At 40.3% G+C, this 11,517-nt stretch overlaps 1 pseudogene across 1 annotated transcript; it reads right to left on the reverse strand.

The window, feature by feature from the left end:
• Positions 1 to 8,237: 8,237 nt before the first annotated feature.
• Positions 8,238 to 10,868, reverse strand: LOC149832313 (inositol-pentakisphosphate 2-kinase IPK1-like; annotated as a pseudogene). Its single transcript, XR_016433097.1, has 4 exons — positions 10,741 to 10,868; positions 10,020 to 10,167; positions 9,820 to 9,908; positions 8,238 to 9,091 (listed from the first exon to the last, which is right to left on the reverse strand). The product of XR_016433097.1 is annotated as an inositol-pentakisphosphate 2-kinase IPK1-like (transcript).
• Between the last annotated feature and the right edge of the window lie 649 nt (positions 10,869 to 11,517).

The raw sequence follows: 11,517 nt of genomic DNA on the forward strand, positions 1-11,517 counted from the left end.
GAGAAACCACAAATCAATATGGTTTGTATTATGATAGCAGTCTGGGCAGTTCTGATGACATTTAAAACTAACAAATAGACTATGATAACAGTTTGGAGCAGCTCTGGTACTAGTTTGGTAAGCTCTGATATCAGTTGTCAGAGGCATTTCTACCTTTCCGTTTCTGGCGTGGAGAGAGCACCTAGTGACTCTTTTCACCGTGCAACATACAACTTGCCTTAGAGGTGAGAAGCTAGATAAGCATAATGAAAGTAGATTCGAGGACATGTATATTCCATACATGCTTAGCACAACAAAATGTCTGGATAGAAGCCAAGTCGAGTGAGTCGATAGTGGAGTGATGCCAAAGCCTTTGACATATAAGTGTCCAAGCCAACGAGGGACGGGTGTATCATCTTTCTGTGATTTGTGCATGAGCAGTCGAAGGTCGTAGAGCCAGCTGCATGTCCGAATAAGCATAATAGACATTGGAGTGAGCATCGAGTTTCCAAGAGGCAATGAATAAGAGGCATATTGATTTCTGGAACCTGCGTGCCCAACAGAGCATATAGCGCACCCCACAAGAGCCTTCTGTCATGGTATAGAAGGCCTTTCAACCCCTAGTTGAAGCTAGTTGCTAGTATGATGTAGTGAAACTCTCTAGCCAAGAAGAATCATCATTGCTTGACAAGCTTGACATGCACTCGTCGAGCCCCTCACAAGCTTGCTAGGTTAGGCAGCAAGAAGGGTGGCAAGAGTGAGCCTTGTGCATGCTTGAGCCCAAGTAGAGAATTTGTATATTTGTGAGGACTTACATGCACTCTAATGTGCTACTCACGAGATATAGGGGTTTCCCCCTCAAGACTGCATGGTGACGCACCAATCAAGAGGAAAATCCCCTATATAGGTGTTATAGATGATGGCTAATAGGAAGAGCCCGAATACCACTTGTAAATGCAACACTTTTGGTCTCCAATGGTGTTCTCGAATGAAGTCACGTATTTCACCGAAACAACTGCACCACAGTCTTCCTCACATACATATGAATGTGTCAACGAGATTTTAATCTTGGCTCAAAGATTCTCAATGTGTATGGAGATACGCGACCCAAAGTTTGGCGAGCCCGCATGGTATCCTTAATGAAGTTGCTCCTTTCTGTGTTCTGACTTCACATACGTGTTTTTCACATATAATTGAGTCAGAGAAAATCCGATTGTGGCACATGAATTCCGTATGAAAGTCTTCCTTTTGCAGACAAGAAGTTGAGACGGGCCATAGGTGGCATGGTAGTCCTGAAGCATGGAACCTAGCCGTGTGTGGTCAAAGAGAACCCCATGCCATGGAACATGGAATTGAGGAGATGCACTTGAGATGTAATGTGCACATTGATACTTGCTTGTTGAGTTACTAACGAGCATGTTGTGTTGCCTTGTGCCAACGTCGCATGCCATAGCCATCGACATGGGTTTTCCACTTAGCAGCGCATGTGTCACTAATGGCCCCCACTACGATGCACACACATGTGCACCACTTTCGACCTGTGACAAATAAAGTTTGTCATACTATGCACCAATGGGAAGTCTTAGGGCATCCCTTCTTAACCGATTAATAGCTGCTAATGGCGTTAATAAAATCACCAATAGCACCAATGGGAAGTCTTTAACCAAACATGGTGGGAAATAGCACTGAAAGTCATGCAACTCATGAATTCTACCTATTCGGAAAATGGTCCCTAATTTACCAGTAACAGTAAACTAAGCTGTTCGACCCAAGGATAAATGCTAAGAAGTTTGGTGGTTGTATCAATTCCCCTCGTGTCCCTTTCATGTTAAATACAAATGCTGAAGCCTAGCAACCCTTATGAGTCACTGATCTAACGCTGGGGCCACACAATAATACCATACTGTGACAGAATTTGTCAGGCATTTATCAGCTTGGAAATAATCAAATAAAAACCGACTTTGGTGCATTACAATTGGAAAGTAGCACCCGGTAAGAACAATAGAAAAATATAACAGAAACAAGTTTACAACAGGGATTAAAAGGATTACTTATCAGTTTGTGGTACTAAATGGAAACATCTTAATTATGTGTTACCTTCTGTGGCGAAGCTATAGCCTTCTCAGCACCATCAATCTAAAAAAAGCTTCATTGTCCATTCATGCAATGCAGCATATTGCTCAAGTTAATGATTTTTCACCATGACTACATAATTTATGAGCATCACAAGCTGATCTATCAATCGAATGTCAGTTAAAAGTGCAGGAGAGACTGAGGAACATAAGAATAATTGATTTGAAGAGATGTTATGAAGATCATGGCTGGTCAATGCCGGAAGTGGACATCAACCCCACGTCACACTATCCCTGGTCTAGTGGTTGGGTCTTTTCACACTCCAAACTGGTTTTATGGTTCCTGCAGAAAGTATTGTTCTATGACTATTGCCTAATGTAGCATCGTTTTGCACTATCGGATTTCACAATGAAGTGCAAACTGACTATGAATCGAAAATAGTGCCTCTCATCTACGATATATCCATGATCACAATTGTCCACCTAGATTTTAAGTGGGTTTTTCATTTAACATGCACTTACACCCCCATTTTTAGAAAGATGACTCAAAACATATATAAAAAATGTTTTCATGGCCAATGGTTGAAATTATTATCTAATTCCCATAAGGTCTCCAACTCCCTGTGCTCAAGATACCGTTGTCGCACTGCTGTATAGAAACTAGGACTAAAAGATGTGTCTGTTGGCAGAAAACGAACTTCGAGATTGTGAACAAGTGAAGAATTCAAGCAAAGATCACAATTCCCCAAGCATGACTTGATTAGAGGTGAGAACTGGAACAAAAAACAAAAATACTCAGCTGAAGATGATTAAACAAATGCATGGCATGTGACAAGGGAGCTGAAAACACATCAGCCGTATTAAAACCCGAGGGTCAACAAGCCGTTTGTCCTAGGTATCGTCACAACCCTATACATGAGCAGAAAAAATCAAACAGCTAACAGGGGAGAAATGGCCTGGGTATCCCTCATATTCACAGAAAGAAGGAAACATACCTTCATAACTTTGGACACAAACCATAGTCTATCTGGCCACTAAGAAACTGTTAATTCGGTACAATCACCAAAATTGTCAATCCAATATGCACATTAAGGATCCAAATCTAGTAGGACCCAGTAAGCTAGAAGAATGTAACCAAAGTGAAAACTGTGCCCAGGACATTTGTCCATCCAATATGTAGGTGATGTCCATCTTGTCAGAGCAAGCAAATCTCTGCCATCAAAAGTAAAAGGTATGCCTCTCAGGTATGAGAGGGTGGTGTATGTTCACCCCCAATGATTCACTGAATCCCACGTCTGTGTTCGGGGGGTTGAATGAGCGCCATGTATTTATGCACATGGGGCTCGTATTCCCATGTATGATGACATAACTTTGCATCAGACTCTGGTGCTGTTGCAAAGACTTAATCACCCTTACTTGCTTTTCTTGCCCTGAAATGACGGTTCGAGGAAATGACAAAAATATCCTCCATTTAAAAGTTGGGAAACTACGGTTCGAGAAAAGGACAAAAAAGTCCTCCATCCAGAAAGTTTGATGTTAACTATTTAAAGTGGAGACATTCCCTATTCATTAAACTCCTGCGCCATCTGCTGTAACAGTAGCTCCCATTATCAACCCAAACTTTGCCTTCGTCTCCGGTTGAGGTTTCCGCCTTGTTTTTTATCCTGTTTTACAACACATTGTTGCATTCTCGTGCCTGCCTTGTGTTACAAAACATTCTCGTGTCTTTTCTTCATTTTTGTTGTCGTTAGGCATTATGGAAGAAAGCAATGATGCACAAACATTCCAACCAGTGCCATTAAGGCGGCGTGAGTAGCTTTCCATCTCATCATGCTATCGATGAAGAAGTCATGTCGTCTTGTGTGCCATTAAGGCATTGTTTGGTTATTGCAGGTAGATCTTGTTCTTACGATGGTTGGAAACTTATCGATATTTGTAAGACGCTGGGACCTGTTGACAAGAATGCTTGTTTACACATGCTAGGAAGGGCCTCTACCCCATCAGGTATCCTACATTCACTCATTATATGCATTGTATCTCAAACCGCTGTAATAGTAACATACTCTCATTTTTGTGAGATATATCTTTGTTAGTTAATATCGATTTGTTAGCTATTTTGCTCAATTTCTTCCGTATCAATTTATAATTTATTGTGCAATATATTTATCGACCTTTTAGATATTATTCCTACCAATTGTAAATTAGTTCCATTTGTACTTATAAATAATATTCTACTCATCGCTATAAATAATATTGGTTGCACACAAACTATCACAGTAATTGCTATACATATTAATACCTAACACAGTAATCGCTATACTAAAATCGCTAAACATATTATTAAATCTTTACAGACATGACAAATTTATTTACCTTAGTCGCTCTTTTCTCCTGTTCTCCCTCCAACCTAGGCCTTTCTGGTGGGTCCACTGCCTCCAACTGCCTTTCTCTTTCCTTCTCTACCGGCTCCACCATCGCCTTCCTTTCTCTCTCCTTTTTCTCGCCCTCCTTCTCCTTCCTTTCTCTCTCCTTCCTTTTCTCGTGCTCCTTCTCCTTCCTTTTTCTCTCCTTTTTCGCCTCCTCCTTCTCCTTCCTTTCTCATTTTTCTCCTCCTCCTTCCTTTCTCTCTCATTTTTTGCCTCCTTCTCCTTCCTTTCTCTCTCCTTTTTCTCATCCTTCTCCTTCTGTCGCCTTTCTTTCTCTTCCAAATATTATTTCCTTCTTTTTCTTCACTTCATCCTCCTGCTTCTTTCTTTCTCTTTCCTTTTCTTCCTCCTCCTCCTTCTCCTTCCGCCGCCTTTCTTTCTCTTCCAAGTCTTGTTTCCTTCTTTTCTGCACTCCATCATCCTGCTTCTTCATTTCTCTTTCATTTTCTCCCTCCTCTTCCTTCTCCTTCCGCCGCCTTTCTTTCTCTTCCAAGTCTTGTTTTCTTCTTTCCTGCACTTCCTCCTCTTGCTTATTCCTTTCTCTTTCCTTTTGTTCCTCCTCCTCCTTCTCCTTCTGTTGCCTTTCCTTCTTTTCTTCATCCTCCTTCTCTTGCCTTTGCATTTTCTTACCTTCCTCAAACTCCTTCTCCCTCCTTCAACTTTCTTTTTCTTCCTCATCCTGAGGCTTATTCTGTTCCTTCTCTTTCTCCTCCTTATTCATTTGCCTTTGCCTCTCCTCTGCCTTCTTCAGTAGCTTTTCCTTGTTTCGCCTTGCTTTATTCTCCAAGGACATCTTCTCCAAATCGGCCTTAGCCTCCATCATTACCTTGTCAAAATACCTTTTTCTCTCCTCCTCATTCTTTTTTTGCCTTTCCATCTTCTCTGCCTTCTTCCTTCTCCTTTTCTTTTCATTCTCCTCCTTATTTCTTTGCTTTGCCTTCTTCTGCATCTTTAGTTCTTCAACATTCTTCCTTTGGTCCGCAGCCTCGATATCTGAGGGATAATCCTCCGCATAATACAATTTCAAGGCTTTCGCTCTGTCTTCATCGTTCTCAATCTTAAGTATATTTTGGTACCTCTCAAAAACCTTATATAGATGAGACTGGCGGATCACTTCTCTAATACACAAACCATAGAACGACGGGGCATCTCTTCTCTGATGAGCCGCAGACATTGCTAACCTGCACAACGCATTAAACGATCATCATGATTAGAAATCATCAAAATATTTGGGTTCATAAGTACACATCGTTGTAAGATTTATCAAACTTACAAATTATTGTATAAGAAGAAATCTTCAGATTGAATAACGAAACCTTACACGAAACTCACCGAAACGATAGGATTTTGGATATTCCAACTATAGAGTAAGCAACAGTAACAACTAATACGCAACAAAAGGTGACAGCGATGCTGCGATTGCGCGTAAGACAGAAACAGATGCTCTGGAACAAAGGAAAGGATGCTCCGTTGTACACAGATGAAAGCAAAGTATGCTCCGGTAGAGTTTTCTGCTTAGGGCGAGAATGGATTGTTTTGAACTATTTAAATCCTACAACATACAGCTTGCTACATACGCAAACTTTGAGGAACATTTTGGCTCGATAACGATGGAGGGCAGTTTTGTCCTTTTCACGAACCGCCGATTCAGTTTTCTAGATGGAGGGCATTTATGTCCGTTCGAGAAAGAGGAAGAGAATGGCGGTACACATGGGGATACATGCCGGTCTACATCTTATACGTGGCGCTCTTTGGGAACACCCGAACATGAGATGGAGTATCGGCCCTGTTCGGGGGGGGGGACATATAACCTGCCTTGCTCAGGTATGAGGCAACATGTTATACACCACTATTATTATATGAAACACAATAATCATCAGATAGCATATAATATGGGGTATATATTAAAGATTTAAAGTTTAGAAATAGGTTCTCGTTGAATTTTCTGGCTAAATACTAAGTACATATTTTGCGCACTTGTTATTTTGATATAACAGGTACATACTGCATGACACGTATATATGGCATGATTTTAGCTAATAATTATTATCAACCACTATCTTTTGTGCAGCTAAATTTGACCAACAATCAACAGTTATTGTTTGACACTCTTATTGTAAAATCCAGCCGATTCTACTTCGCCTGTGCCACTCCAAGAAGAAAAAGGAACCATAAAATGATTAAAGCATAAAAGAACCATTTCATAAGAAGACATATATGGGTGAAATTTCCACTCAAGAAATTTCTGCCTTTTCTAATCAAGCAATTTCTTTAATGAAAGAGAAGATCACGGATTACCTGTTTCAGCTATACACCCACATCACACTAACCAGCATTATCAAACAAGTGCACTTCCAAAATGTGTATTGCTAGCAACTAACAAATGAAAAAAGTCAAACAAAATGGGCAATTTCGTTAATTGGAAATAATGTATCTATGGCCATAACCATTTCATTATTATAACTAATACAGATTTCCTCACTTCAAAAATTTAGTATCCTAATTCTTTTGATCACCCATGTTTGGTTCAAATAATACTAATTGTTGGTTATGCAACTTGGCTACTGTGTCACCATCTCCAACTTCTCTTATCATATGTGCACAATAATGGCAGACAATTTTCGGGTCCAACTCATAGTAGTAAACCATCTTCTTCAAAGGCTTCATATCAAGGTCAATGAAGTGAGCCTGCAGGTAGGATTTGTATAGTAAAGTTAACACCAAAATCACAATTATCCAAGAAGAAAAGAACCCAACCAAAAGTGCCATGATAATAGAAATACGATTTTGTATGGATGGCAATTAAGAAGGGATTAAAATAATAGCCTAATTAAAGTCATGGAGCCGCTCATCTTTGGTGAAAGTTTAAGAATGAACAACAGCCGCTGGAAGAAGGTTGGTATGGTTGTCCTTTGTTTCCATGTTCTGTATTTAGTTTACTAGATGAATAACTTTATTCATGGATAAAAGTATTGCCAACAACTAATCTTATTAAATCACAAGCTCAATGCACTAGAAGGAAACAAAAATCCAAACATACTATAGAAATGTGCAACAATCAGATGTATCTACACACGGCTCTTACTGATAAAAACACAATACAAAAATAAAATTGTTACATGAGGACAAAGTGAATGCACGTTTTGTATTGATACGTGAAAACACGTGCACAAAGAACTTTATGCCTTGGGGTTTGACGACAGAAGACAAACCTAACTAGAAACAATATATGTGAAAACGTTTGCACAAAGAACTCTATGCGTTGGATTTTGACGTTAGAAGACAAACCTAACTTGAAACAATCCATAGAGATATTGCTAAACTGAGTTCATTTTCATGCAGATTACTTGATTTTTTTATTGCAAAGTATATGAAAGTTACTTATCATGTAGGACCAGATAACAAAACCATGAAGTTCATTCTTGGAAGTAAAGGAACAGGTAAAATTCACTACTATATGGAAACTGGGAGCACAATTTAAAAATGAAGTCAAGATGAGATGAATTTACAGGATAGGTATAAGGCCAAGGAGCACTATCTGTTAGCTCAAGCCTTTGAATAAATGAAGCAAGTAACGACAGATTAGAGATTTTTATTGAATGCTAATTTGTGGAACATAAAGCCAAAAAGGCAAGAAAAAATTATGAATTGGATCCACAATCTTCGACAACGATGAGAATGCTAATGTACATAATGAAATGATGCCACAATACAACAACCAGCGTGGTAACATAATCACTCAATAAACTTGTTGCGACTTTTCATGAGAAATGACTAAAAGCAAAACCATTCTCGTTTGGCATGTACAGTCCCAGAATAAACCAAAGCAAATTATGTCTACTCAAAAGAGAAACTAAAAGATAAAAAAGAGTGCAATGATTTATGCATATGAGAGTGTAAAATGAATAGCTATCACAGGATGATCATTATTATGTGATCCTCAACTAGAATGCCTAGACTTAAACAAACATAACAGTGATAACAGAAGAAAATACTGAGAGTCAGAATTAACCTTGTAATTGAAACTTTGATTTGTGGACCCCAGAGAAATAGAGCCATATTCATTATGTGTCTCCAGTCCCTCCGGGTTGAAAGCTGATCATAAGACTGCAATACTTTGTAGTTGCAGATATTAGGTACTCCCTTATGATTTTTTGAGCTCTCCTCCAATGGAAGAAAGAAAAGCGCAGTATAATTTCTGAATCATATGAATTCTTGCATATGTAGCAGGGTTGCGAAATTATGCTGTAGTATGCATGGATTGCTCCTTCTATGTCAAATAAATCAAGTTTCTGAACTTTAAGAAGCTTATTTAATATCCCAGAATAGTAAAGTGTCTCTGAAACTAGCTCTATAAAACATGAAATGCGCTGATCATTGTTGGACTTGATTACACCATCAAGCATATCCACGAATACTTTGCTTCTCTCACGTGTCAGTCAAACTACAAATAGCTTCCGAGTAACCACCTAAACCACCATAAATGAGCACTCCATCCAAAAATACACGAAAATTGTTTTGTGTAGTAGTAAAGAGAGCTCTGATAGCATGGCGTATTCTTTCTCTAGATCCAGAGCATAAATCCAAGGGGTCATATATGCTTAACTCTGATATCTGAAAAAAATAGGAAAACGCCCTGGATGAGACCAACATATACAGTGCATGTGGACTTCCGTAGAAAACCTGAATCTCCAAAGAATACTAAAGCAACAAATGCTTCCAGTTTGTTTGGACTTTTAAAAGGACTTCTACAACAAACTGACTTAAATATTTACATGTTTAGTTCAATCAGGTGAGTATGTGAGGTGAACAAATTGATGACTAAAATAAAAAGATTTCACATGACAAACAATGAAACAACCTGTTTACAAGTCAAAAAGGCAGTTACTTTCTTTCAAAAAAAAAGTCAAAAAAGGCAATTACAATGCCCAGAATGAGGAAATACATAAAACTAACATATCTTATAAGTTGTAAATAATGAAGCAGTTTAAAATTCATGTAACTAACACCATTAGACTTCAACAAAAATCTTCCAAGAAGGATTGGGAAATTTCATGTTAAACAAGACATGCAGCAAGTGGAAATAAATGATCTCTCCTTGATGAAATTTCAGCACTTGGTGCATTTTGAAACGAGTAGCCCTCTTCTTGATAGGATTTCCTTCAGCTATGAAACTTGAGAAAGGAAGAAATCCGCATTTTGGCTGGTCACTTATGATACCACGGGCATTAAAAAGAAAGAAACACAAAATGAGAACGCAACTGAAAGGAACATGGAAGGAAGAAAATGGACTTTGCAGTTTGCACCACCAAGAAGATTTGTGAGAACTTCAGAAAAGACACCTGTATTTCCACAGCAACGCAGTGCTCCCGTGTCAGCAGTCCCGTAATGAACAAATAAAAACCACTAACTGCATCTTCTTCTTTGTACACTGAGAATGATGTGTGTGTCAGCAGACCTGTAATGATCAGAATGATGTGTGCGCGTACACGCACGTGCCCGCCTGTGCATGTGTGTTTGAGAGAGAGAGAGTAGTCTTTACCATGTGAAAACACAGAATGGTCAGTCATAAGAAGTGCAGAATCACAGCATGCATTGACCTTGTAAGCATCAATACGCCAAGCTGGGTGCTGACCAAGAATTCTCTTCTCCACAGCCTCGAGGAATTCTTTTGATACTTGGACATGCCTCTCAAAATCAAAGGAAAAGGTTATCCAAAATCAAAACCATGACACAGATAAATCTCAGACTCAAGTGGAACAATAGAAGCTGAAACACAAATTTAACAATGCTTAGGAGAACATCTTTAAAATGTTCCCTTATATTCTTATAGATGACAAAAACATTAACTCTCAAAGTAACAAAGACACAACCACTCTTGGGATACATGGATCACATGAGATGAACTCCAAAAACAAGCCTCATAAAAAATGAGTTGGCATAGAACCCAATAGTGAGATTTAGAAAGTGAATCTCATTTGTGTTTTTGTAAAAAAACCCTCCGGCGAAGCCGCCAGAGGTGATAAGCATAAAAAAAAATATTGAAAAAGGAAACAACGGTTTCCCCAAAAGGAGAAACTGCGTTCCTGAGGGGGTGAGGATAAACCTCACCCCCCAAAATCCGCGGAGGGTGAGGGTTATCCCCACCCTGCGTGAGGGCTATAAAAGCCCTCACGCAACCTCCCTCCACCGCATCTCAACGAGCGACAGAGGGAGAGACTGAGAGAGAAAGGGAGCGACAGGGAGTGGGAGGAGGAACTTACCAGATTCCGACGGCGGAGACAAGGTAAACCTCCCCCGACTTCTTCATTTTTCCTCTTCTTCGTTTCTTTTCCGTCAAAGCAAAGAAGGTCGGCAGCCATGGCTGTCGGTGAGTTTCTAAAAGAAAAAAGAAAAGAGGTACACACACAGAGAGAGAGAAGGTGGCCTGCCGGTCGACCGACGTCGATGGCCGCCCCCTGCCACCGAGAGGATAGAAAGGGCCGGCTCCAGCGGCCAGCCCCTCTCTGTAAAAGAGAAAGGCAAAGGGGGAAAGGAGCGATGCCCTTCCTCCCCTCTGCTGGGGTTTATCGGGGACCGACTCGGTCCAGAGGCGACCTAGACCGAACCGGGTCGGTCTGGGCGCGACCCAGACCAAACCCGACGGTCTGGATCACGCCCAGACCGAGCCTTTATAAAAAAAAATAAAAAAAGGGGGTCGGTTCGGCCTAGGTGCGACCCAGACCGAATCGGGTCAGTCCGGGTCGCACCCAGACCGAACCGAGACAGGTTGAAAAAAAATTGAATGTGTTGGGTGAACCGGTTCAGACCAAACCGGTCAGGTGAAACCGATTCAGACCGACTCGGGTCTGAACCGAACCGGTTTGAACCAAGGTCCGAACTGAACCAGTTCGGGTCTAGATCTGGGTTAGTAGTTCAGACCCAGTTCAATCCAGACCTGATTGGATCAGTCTCGGGTCTAGACCCAGTCTGAGAACTCTGGACCCGGTTAGACTATCCTAGATCCAGTCAGGCATATCTGGATCCAATCAGACTGTTCT

This window comes from Nuphar pumila, chromosome 7, assembly GCF_984573655.1.
Source record: "Nuphar pumila chromosome 7, dmNupPumi1.hap1.1, whole genome shotgun sequence".
Lineage (NCBI taxonomy): Eukaryota > Viridiplantae > Streptophyta > Magnoliopsida > Nymphaeales > Nymphaeaceae > Nuphar > Nuphar pumila.